This window comes from Magnolia sinica, chromosome 14 (assembly GCF_029962835.1).
Source record: "Magnolia sinica isolate HGM2019 chromosome 14, MsV1, whole genome shotgun sequence".
Lineage (NCBI taxonomy): Eukaryota > Viridiplantae > Streptophyta > Magnoliopsida > Magnoliales > Magnoliaceae > Magnolia > Magnolia sinica.
The window spans coordinates 46,414,491-46,426,695 of NC_080586.1; positions in this window are offsets into that span (position 1 = coordinate 46,414,491).

Here is a 12,205-nt window from a genome sequence, read left to right on the forward strand (position 1 = left end):
TTTGGTTGTCTGGATGTTTTATACTATCCCTTACCTAATGCGGCGGTGTGTAATCTTGAGGAGAATTCACACTGAGTTGGCCACTCATCCATCAAATATAAAACCGTACAGGTAGTACAGGTGGCTTAAGTGATATGCATGTTCAGACTTGATAAGAAGCAGGGTACGATCACCAGGAATGCTTGACTGTATGCTTGGAGGAGCTGTGTGATCTTGCGGCTTATATTTATATGCTTTCTATTATTTCTCATGTATTAGATCATGTAATTCTTTCATTTGTTAATTTTGGAGACATTGGTTTGTATAAGTCATTATGGGCAGCTTCTTGTAAATTTGAATGATAATGAAATTCTCCTTTATGTCGATTTGTCCACACTACGCTCATTTTCTTACTCTGATGAAGGAAAAAAAAATGTACACTCGAACTTGACCATCCTTTAAAGCTAACACTCGGGTTTTTGGGACACGGGTCATATACTCGGGTTCTGAAAACCAGGGCGTTACAGAATTTGCAACAGATCATATTCCGTCGCAAAATCAAAATTTACGACGGATTTAGTCCGTCGCTAATTTATGACGGAGTAAAATCTGTCATAAATCCGTCATAAATAAGATTTTAGTGACGGATTTTGGTCTGTCACAAAATTTCGCAATATTTGAACTACGGATTTTCGAGAAAGACGAGATTGGCGACGGACTTTTTCTGTTAGCGACGAATTAAATCCATTGTTAAACCAAGAGATTTTTGCGAGCCGTAGTGTACATCCTTATATGATTGGTTGACACTGTGTGTGTGGTCATATTGTGCCATTGGGCATTGCATGTTACCTTATCCGAGGGATGTAGTATTCCTTGTAACACCTTGAAAATCGGGGGTCGAGTAAAAGTCCAACTCCCGAGTTCCAACGCATCACTTATGCAACATATTTAATGATGATTAAATGTTGTCTGTATTAGTGCATAAAACATGAATAAGATTAAGCCAAATCAGCAAAATATAATCCAGGGACAGTTGTAATACGCAAGCAAAAGACTGAAATGAATATATATAAGTTTACAAATCAGTATAAGTCTCCAAAGTATGTGTGCATTGACCGGTTAATAATTACATGTTTGGTTTCAAAATATAAAATGTCAAAAATGTAATAGTCCACTACAAGTATAACCCTGAAGCCCCGCCGATTAGAGCGGTGTATGTAAACTTGCCTGAATAGTGCATATATGAGAATGCCTCCTCATCATCCTCGAAGTCCGGCTTCGCCTCGCAGGTTGCGCCATCGCCTGAACCTACAATAAGGTTTGGTTGGTGTTTAAAACACCATCCTGTAACGTGAGAGTGAGTGATTAACTTAGTGGAACAATAAAGCAAAGGTCAACATGTTATCAATTCAGTCAAGCAGTAATGATAAAGCAATACAATCAAACATTCCTAGATACTCTGATTAATGTAAGATGGTATGAATAAATGATGGATGCACTCGCCTGCACTCCCTCAGTGATCTTCATCTAACGGTCGCGCATGTCAGTCACTTCCTCGTGCTCTCTACACATCGCCAAACGGCACATGCAATGTGGTGCATGAGCGTGATTACCAAGTTCTTATTAGTCCTTTTCATACAGCAGAATTGAGAAGCTAAGGTACCTCCCTTATATCAATTCCCAAACAATGATCTATTCTAGGGTCGTCAATCCTAGCAATTCTCATACGATGTTGTGGTTCTAGGTCGCTGCAAAGGGCTCGTCACCTTATCAGTGCAGGCCTAGTGTACTCCTGTTGCTATGTAAGGGCTCGTCGCCTCTACGCAGTCTTAGCGTATGCTCGAGGTCACTACAAAGGGCTCGTCACCTTATTAGTGTAGGCCGACAGCTCGAATACAGTGTCCCATACCACTATATTTGGCTCACGAGTCTGGGTTGCTCACTAGTCACTACGGGGAGGCTCGTCACCCCAACGTAGGCCGACAGCTTAACCATGGTGTCCCATACCACCATGCTCGGCTCATGAGTCTTAGTGGATTGAGGTACCAAGGTTTTAGAGGGTTTTCACTGGTGAGTTTGGTACCTTAGATTCAAGCAGTAGCGTCCATACATGGTGAACATACATCGAGTCAATCGGGTTACTTGACAAGCTCGACTAGTACAAGCGCACGTTGAATTGACCGACATGAAGTGTGTAAGCACTCCATGTGGCCTAACCACTACCGACAACGAAGGTACGACTCGGGTTCATCGAACACGTCTTATGTGGTGAGATAACCTCAGCCACCTATTCAGTGCCTGTTACCGATTGCCTGGGCTATTCCGTTATCCCAGACATATTCAATTATAACAGATAATCATACAAGCTAATCAAAATAGTAATGGATCAACAATTCCAATCATATAAGCATGTGAGCATTTGATGGATTTCAACTAAAACATGAATTCACACATATGCAGTGTCTAAGTAAAGAAGACAAAGAATACAAATTACATGGAGGAAATCATACACATCGTTAAGGTAGTTGAGATTCTTATCTTAACACCCATGTAAAGTACAAATACTACATGTCTGATCATTTAGACATTTCTACAAGCACTTAGACTACATATTCCAACATACATAGATTTATTTACTTAAAACGCATATTATAGCAAATCCCTTCGCATGGGAGTTGCGACACATACAACAATCATATATTAACAAACATCTATCATAACAAGTATTAATCATGATCCCATGTTCACTCAGACATTTCGACAAACACTTAGTCTACACACTTCAACATACATGACGTACATCGGTCATAACATGTATTTGGGTGGATCTTTTCGCTAAGGAGTTGTTACAAATACAACTATCTCCTATCCATGACAGATAATCATGGCAAACACGAATCCAATTCTACACGCATTCAATCATTTCAACAAATACCTAAAATACACTATAGTCCATATAATTCATATATATGTAAAACGCAAAACAAATGACGCACTTGGCATGTGAAATAGCACCCACATCAGTAATAAACCATTAACCGACATTGAAAGCCTTGAAAACCATAACCTATACATTTATAGTCAGCACCTTTCGCCGGTAGACTCGTAACGAACTCAGTTTTAAAGTTAAGTCTTTGTCTATGGCAGATTGGCAACCTATAACATAAATTAGGTTAGCTATTTCATAACTTACACTATCTGAAACCCTAAAACAGATTAGGGTTAGGTTTTCTTACCCAAGTACATTGTCAAATACGCTGGATTTGTGATACAGAGGGGGTGGCTAAGTGCGTGGAGTAACGGGATCGAATCCCAGGAAGAACTTCCAACTCACTCTCTCATTTCCTCTCTTTTCCTTTCTCTTTTCTCTTCTCTCTCTCTCCTAGGGTTTCTCAAATTCATATGGGGTGAGAGAGAGGGGGTTTAAGGTCCTTATATAGGCCTAGGTTTGATGGAAATGGCCCTAGGGCCAAGGTATACTTAGGTTATATCCAAATACGGATTGTTCTGGTCCAACGGAGCACTTCTGGTGGCCCCTTTTCCACGTGCGGTCAGACTTAAGCTCCCTGACTATGGATCTAGGTCAGGTTCAGTTTTCATTCTGATCGGGTTTGTAGATCAGTCGTGGCGGACCAGTTTCAGTTTAACAGTCATGGTCACTCGATCAGGGTCACAAGTATACCAACATATGTAGATCATTTCTCCTGATCCGAGGGTGCATTTGGGTCAGATTCTGACGATCTGAATCCTTATATTTGGCCTGCAAGCGACACGACTCAAATTACTTAAATTCAGATTTTATTTCTAAATATTTTCACGTTTCTCACACACTTTGCTCCAGGCTCAAGTTGTGCATTTCTAGACACAATTAGGACTTGATTTTCGAAGGGGTTGTCAAGTCCAGTAATGCGTTATATCCGTATAGTTTCGGGGTAATCGGACTTTCGACATGTGGTCCAGGTCAGATACGGAGTTTCGGTGTTCTCCCGAGAGCAACCAGGCTTAAGGGCGGATTCTAGATTTCAGGGTAATGTAGCGTCAATGATTTTACACGTTTTAGGTCTTGCAGATCATATTTAAAGTGATTAGTGCTAATTTCATAAGCACTTTAGTTTAACACTTGCTAACATTAACCTAATTTTCTAAAGGTTTTGGTCCTGGGTAATTTCTTCCTGAGGTGGTACTCGGATCCTTGTACGGATTTTTTCGAGATGTTACAATCTACCCCCCTTAAAGAAAAATTTCATCCTCTAAATTTGTACCTTTTCGTACTCCTCGAGAATTTGAGGGAGTTCTTTCTCAAGTAGCCTCTTCTTTCGTGTGATGCATTCACAGCACTTTCACAAGTGAAATAACTTTGCTGCGCAACACCTGTTCCTTCCTGTCTAGGATACGCATCGGCCACAGTATATATGTCGCATCCTCGCTCAACTGCACTTGCTCCTATTTGAAAACGTGGGAAGGATCGGGAACGTATTTCTTCAGCATAGAAACATGAAACACGTTATGCACACCTGCAAGTGGAGTGGGCAAAGCAAGGCGGTAGGCCACCGCCCCCACTCGATCAAGTATCTAGAATGGACTAATGAATAGAGGCGTAAGCTTCCCCTTCTTGCCAAACCGAAGGACTCCATTCATAGGGAAAACTCTGAGGAACACATGGTCTCCGACTTCGAACTCTAGCGGTCACCGCCTCGTATCGGCGTAGCTCTTGTCTGCTCTGCGCTATCAAAAGTCGGCGCCTGATAATGTTGACCTTCTTTGAAGTCGCCTGAACTAACTCCGGGCCAATCAAGCTCTTCTTGCCATCCTTTGCCCAGTAATGCGGTGCTCTGCAAGGACGCCCATACAGTGCCTCGTAAGGAGCCATACCAATACTCGCCTGGAAGCTGTTATTATAGGCGGACTCTGCATAGGGAAGACAGTCATCCCAACTGTCCTTGAAATCCAGCACACAGGCCCGCAACATATCTTCCAGAATCTGATTCACCCGTTCTGTCTGCCCGTCAGTCTATGGGTGGAACGCGGTACTAAACTTCAACTTCACACCCATCACTTCCTGGATATGAGTCCAGGAGATAGATGTAAATCGGGTGTCTCGGTCCGACACGATCTCCAAAAGAACTCCATGCAGACGTACAATCTCCTTGATGTACAACCTAGCCAACTCGTCTGCAGAGTTCGAAACTCTAATAAGGAGGAAATGAGCTGATTTCGTCAACCGGTCCACGATCAACCAAATAGAATCATGCCCCTTCCTCGTCTTTAGTAATCCAGAAATAAAATCCATAGAGATGAAATCCCACTTCCATTCTGCTATGGGCATGGGCTGAAGTAGTCCAGGAGGTCGGTGATGCTCTGCCTTGACCTGCTAGCATGTGAGATAACGGGACACGTAATCTGTTATGTGAGCCTTCATATTGTCCCACCAGTACGACCTCTTCATGTCACGATATATCTTCGTACTGCCTGGATGCATAGCCATCCTAGAATCATGAGCGGCCTTAAGAACTTCCTTCCTCAAGTCAGGGAGGTTCGGGAGGCATAGGCAGCCACGGTAATGTAAGCCCTCATCCGTACCAACGCTCCACTCTGAATCCTCATCTGCACTAACCTACCCTCTCTTCTTCACCAATAGCTCATCGTCTGCCTGATCTGCGATGATCCTGTCATCAATGAGGGGTTGTACTCGAATATATGTGATGCCCTCATACGGCTCTTCCACCGTGAGTTTCTGCTCAAAGTCTCGCACAAATTCTACCAATTCCCACTTTGCTACCATTAACGGAGTCGCAAATGCCAATGCCTTCTTGCGGCTCAGTGTGTCTGCCACAAGGTGAGCCTTGCCATGATGGTAAGAGACTTCGAACTTGAAGTCCTTTAGTGTCTCCATCCAACGTCGCTGCCTCATATTCAGGTCCCGCTGAGTGAATAAGTATCTGAGGCTCTTGTGGCCGCAAAAGAGCTCGAACTCCTCTCCATAGAGGTAATGTCTCCAGAGCTTCAGTGCAAAGATGACGGCTGCCAACTCTATGTCATGCGTCGGGTAATTCTCCTTGTGTTTTCTTAACTGTCTTGAGGCATATGCAATCACCCTGTCCTTTTACATAAGGACACAACCCAAACCGACACGAGACGGGTCTGTATATATAACATATTTGACCCCTTGCTCTGGCAATACTAGCACAGGGGCGGACGTCAACCTGTCCTTCAGCTCTTGAAAAGCTGCTTCCACCTTTTCATTCCAGGCAAACTTCAGATCTTTCCATGTCAACTGAGACAAAGGTCTGGCTATCTTCGAAAAATTCTGAATAAATCGTCGATAGTAACCTGCCAGACCAAGAAAACTCCTCACTTCGGTAACCGAACCGGGCTGCTCCCAGTCCTGAACTGCGGCTACCTTAGTAAGGTCCACAGCTATCCTTTCCTTAGACACCACATGTCCTAGGAACTTGACTTCTTTTTTCCAGAAGTTGCACTTCTTGTACTGTGCAAACAACTAGTTCTTCCTTAGAGTATCCAAGACTACTCGCAGGTGTTCCTCGTGCTCTTCCCAACTCTTGGAGTATATCAGGATGTCATCAATAAACATGATGACGAATTGGTAAAGGAACAGCCGAAATACCCTGTTCATCAAGTCCATGAACATAGTCGGAGCGTTTGTAAGACCAAACGACATCACGAGAAACTCATAGTGCCCAAAACTAGTCCTGAAAGCCGTCTTCTGCACGTCCTCATCCCTGACGTGCAACTGGTGATACCCTGACTGTAGATCGATCTTTGAAAAATACTACGCCCCTTTCAACTGATCGAACAGATTATCTATCCTGGGTAAGGGATACTTGTTCTTCACCGTCACTTGGTTCAACCTGCGATAATCAATACACAATCGCAGTGAACCGTCCTTCTTCTTCATAAATAACATGGGTGCTCCCCAAGGAGACACACTCAGCTGTATGAAGCCAGCATCTAACAGATCGTCGATCTGTTTCCTCAGTTCCTCCATCTCACATGGAGTCATGCGATATGTTGGAAGAGATATTAGTGTTGCATCGGGCACAAGGTCGATAGTGAAGTCGATCTCACGCCGAGGAGGTAATCCAGGTAGCTTACTAAACACGTTCTCAAACTCTCGAATCACTAGTGTGTCTTCAAGTACCGGGCCGTCAACATTCTTCAGTAAGGAAGCATAACAAAGGACTCGAAAAGGGCAACTGACCTGCACGGGGAACGTAAAGGGTGTGCCCTCAGGTCCGTGAGCTATCACCAATCGGGTCTCACAGTCAATCTCGGCCCTCACTCTCATCGAGGCGGGCTCATCGCTGCCGTGGCCCAATTTCCATCTAGTTGAGAGTAGCCTCATTGATGTAATGGGTCGGCACCAACATTTTCGCCCCAAGTCTATAGCCAAACTCACGTGCAATCTTGCATATGAGTCTGCCAAATGGAAGTGAATCAGATGCTCTAGTGGAGCATGTAGTAAGAACTATCTGCCGCAGAACGTGCGTAGGCACGCACAACTTCTCTTCCTGCCGTACTTGGTACAGGAAATCTATCATCAGACGGGTGCATTCGCTGCGGTTACTCCACCTAGGATACACATTGTACATGAAGATGTGGTAGAGCAGGCGGAAGTCATCACTCATGCTAGTTGCTAGGAGATTGTTGTTTGGATTCCAGCGAGCCAGTTGTCCACAAAGGAATCACGAGTGGCGATCCCTTTCATGTGCACTCCTCAATTCTTCTCGCTTGCATGCACTTTGCTAAGCGGCATCTTCATGAGCCGAGCTATCAGCCCAGCATCAATTGTAGCCTCCCGATCTCTACCAATGGGGATCTTGAACTGCAAGGGCTCTAACGTAGGCTCTCGAATGCGGGCGTAGAAGGCTTGGACTGTGCCCACATTTGCACAGTACTCACCCTCGAACACAGGACCCCACCCGGCTTCGATCAGGCGGTCTATCACCAGATATTGCCTAAAGAGCTTCTCATCCACATGAGCTTCAAAGAGGACCCTGCGACCCTGAAATCTCCCATGAGACATATCCGTCAGGAGGATCCTTTCGAGGGGAGCCTGTGGCTCAAGCTCCCGCTTGGTCCGTATCTCCTGATCAACATTAGCACTAGCAGTGGCACCTCTAGGCCTCCTTGAACGAGTAGGGTGACTAGGCCCGGCCTCATCCGTAGGAGTCCTCTTCTTCCCTATGAGAGAAAGAAGCGTGGAAATCGAGAAAATGACCATCACAAGCTCGTACAAGGCCATGGAAAAGAGAAGATAGGTGGAAAAAAGGAGGGGTTGTTGAACTAGAGGCTATATGGGACACAAATGAGGGATTTGTGCTCTTAAATCAAAGGAAAAGAGATAGATAGGAGAGGGTTTTGATGGAAAATGGTGGGAGGGTATGTGTGTTGAAGAAAAATGATGAAATGAAGGGGAGGTGTGTTTGGAGGGTTTAAAACTGACCCAACACACGTTAGTGGGCCATACAATGCCCTAGGAGCGTCGGCCCGAGCCGGCCCCCCAGCCGGCCAGGCCTCGTGGAACCGACGAGGTCCTCGCAAGTCTTTGGATAGTCCGGCGAGGGCTTGCCCTTTGGGCAAGGTCCTCCTACCCCCTAGACTCCAAAAATGTGTGGGACCCACCCTGGGTCCCCCTGGAATTATTTCGTTTGGCCTCCGACTCCGTTTTGAGTCGTTTCGGGTTATTTCGAGAAATTTCTTATGTAAGTACATATTTTCTCGATTGTTGAAGGTTGGGATTGGGTAAATTATGGTCGAAACCCATCTATTGATGGTCTAGAAATGGTCCAAGGTCGTCTCAAGTGATCACAGACGTGTACGAACCCGATCTCGGTGATCGTTTTCGATAACTTTCGCCAATCGGCGAAACTGGAAATTCTAAGCTTGTCTCTACATTTTTCGCACACCCACCTAGGTTTAAATGCGTCAGCGTATGTCATGTGACCATAACCCAGGTGCGGTTTAATCCAAATCATGCTCTGATACCAACTTGTAATGCCCTGAAAATCGGGGGTCGAGTAAAAGTCCAACTCCCGAGTTCCAACGCATCACTTATGCAACATATTTAATGATGATTAAATGTTGTCTGTATTAGTGCATAAAACATGAATAAGATTAAGCCAAATCAGCAAAACATAATCCAGGGACAGTTGTAATACGCAAGTAGAAGACTGAAATGAATATATATAAGTTTACAAATCAGTATAAGTCCCCAAAGTATGTGTGCATTGCCCGGTTAGTAATTACATGTTTGGTTTCAAAATATAAAATGCCAAAAATGTAATAGTCCACTACAAGTATAACTCTGAAGCCTCGCCGATCAGAGCAGTCTATGTAAACCCTCCTAAATAGTGCATATATGAGAATGCCTCCTCATCATCCTCGAAGTCCGGCTTCGCCTCGCAGGTTGCGCCATCGTCTAAACCTACAATAAGGTCTGGTTGGTGTTTAAAACACCATCCTGTAATGTGAGAGTGAGTGATCAACTCAGTGGAACAATAAAGCAAAGGTTAACATGCTATCAATTCAGTCAAGCAGTAATGATAAAGCAATACAATCGAACATTCCTAGATACTCTGATTAATGCAAGATGGTATGAATAAATGATGGATGCTCTCGCCTGCACTCCCTCAGTGATCTTCATCTAACGGTTGCGCATGTCAGTCACTTCCTCGTGCTCTCTACACATCGCCAAACGGCACATGTAATGTGGTGCATGAGCGTGATTACCAAGTTCTTATTAGTCCTTTTCATACAGCAGGATTGGGAAGCTAAGGTACCTCCCTTATATCAATTCCCAAACAATGATCCATTCTAAGGTCGTCAATCCTAGCAATTCTCATATGATGTTATGGTTCTAGGTCACTGTAAGGGGCTCGTCACCTTATCAGTGCAGGCCTAGTGTACTCCTGTTGCTACGCAAGGGCTCGTCGCCTTTATGCAGTCTTAGCGTATGCTCGAGGTCACTACAAAGGTCTCGTTACCTTATTAGTGTAGGCCGACAACTCGAATACAGTGTCCCATACCATCGTATTCGGCTCACGAGTCTGGGTTGCTCACTGGTCACTACAGGGAGGCTCGTCACCCCAGCGTAGGCCGGTAGCTCAACCACAGTGTCCCATACCACCATGCTCGGCTCATGAGTCTTAGCGAATCGAGGTACCAAGGTTTTAGAGGATTTTCACTGGTGAGTTTGGTACCTTAGATTTAAGCAGCAGCGTCCATACATGGTGAACACACATCGGGTCAATCGGGTTACTTGACGAGGTCGAATAGTACGAGCGCACGTTGAATTGATTGACATGAAGTGCGTAAGCACTACGTGTGGCCTAACCAGTGCTGACAACCAAGGTACGACTAGGGTTCATCGAACATGTCCTATGTGGCGAGACAACCTCAGCCACCTATTCAGTGCCTGTTACCGATTGCCTGGGCTATTCCGTTGTCCCAGACATATTCAATTATAACAGATAATCATACAAGCTAATCAAAATAGTAATGGATTAACAATTCCAATCATACAAGCATGTGAGCATTTGATGGATTTCAACTAAAACATGAATTCACACAAATGCAGTGTCTAAGTAAAGCAGACAAAGAATACAAATTACATGGAGGAAATCATACACATCGTTAAGGTAGTTGAGATTCTTATCTCAACACCCATGTAAAGTACAAATACTACATGTCTGATCATTCAGACATTTCTACAAGCACTTAGACTACATATTCCAACATACATAGATTTATTTACTTAAAACGCATATTATAGCAAATCCCTTCGCATGGGAGTTGCGACACATACAACAATCATGTATTAACAAACATCTATTATAACAAGTATTAATCATGATCCCATGTTCACTCAAACATTTCAACAAACACTTAGTCTACACACTTCAACATACATGACGTACATCGGTCATAGCATGTATTTGGGTGGATCCTTTCACCAAGGAGTTGTTATAAATGCAACTATCCCCTATACATGACAGATAATCATGTAAGTACGAATCCTAATTCTACACGCATTCAATCATTTCAACAAATACCTAAAATACACTATAGTCCATATAATTCATATATATCTGAAACGCGAAACAAATGATGCACTTGGCATGTGAAATAGCACCCACATCAGTAATAAACCATTAACCGACATTGAAAGCCTTGAACAAGGTTATCTCCTTGGTGAAGGTGAAATGGGGTCATCATTCGGAGGCAGAGGTGTCTTGGGAACAAGAGGCCGAGATTAGAGAGCATTATCCCCATTTATTCGATGATTGATTGCTTGTATTAATTGTATTGCTTTTTCTTGTGATTGATGATTGAGATATATATATGATGATGTTTATGCATTTTATTGTTCCAGTTTTGTCAATTTTGATGATAAAATTTCTTTGTTGGTGGGTCAGATTGTGAGACCTGACCCTAGTTCACATGTGTGCATGTGTGTGTGAGTATGCATCTCATTCATTTTGGTCTCACGGACCTACCGGTCAAATTTCGGCGACTAGCAACCCTCGAATTGTGTTTGCGGTCATCCTTGAGTCCGGTCACATAGACCTGACTCGGATCGACCCTAAACTAATGCCATCTCGTTCGTATCGTCGTTACAGTTCCAGTGACATGTCTTGTGCGTTCATCCGATTTATAGATCAAAAGTTATGAGCACTTCATCTTGTGGCCCACTTTTTATACAAAAGCATATAGACCACTCCCATGGCACAAGTTCCCATGCACACCACCCACTCACACTACAAATTTCATGGAATAAACACCACTCATTCTAAATACCACCCAAACTTATAAGTTTATAACTTTGTTTATATCACCCTACTTGCCATGATGAGTTTTCCTACTCAAGGCAAGAGAGCTCATGATTACCCCTCTACAACTCTCTCTCCCTCTCTCTCCTCCATTTCTCTCATTTCACTCTCTTGCAAGGTGGAACATCCACCATCTTTCCCCATTTTTAGTAACTTCTCCTTCTTCTCTCTCCCAATCCCACCTTCTAATCCTCATCACCACCATTAGAGGCCTTCCCTTGAAGCTTTAGAGTTAATCCTTGAAGAAGGAATGAGTGATCTTAAGGTGGGTGCTCCTACAATTGCTGATCTCCTTTCTCTCTCTTATTTCTTTTATTTCTTCATGCTTGGGACATGTGGGACCCACTAATCCATGGTGGGGGCCCCATCTAACCCTT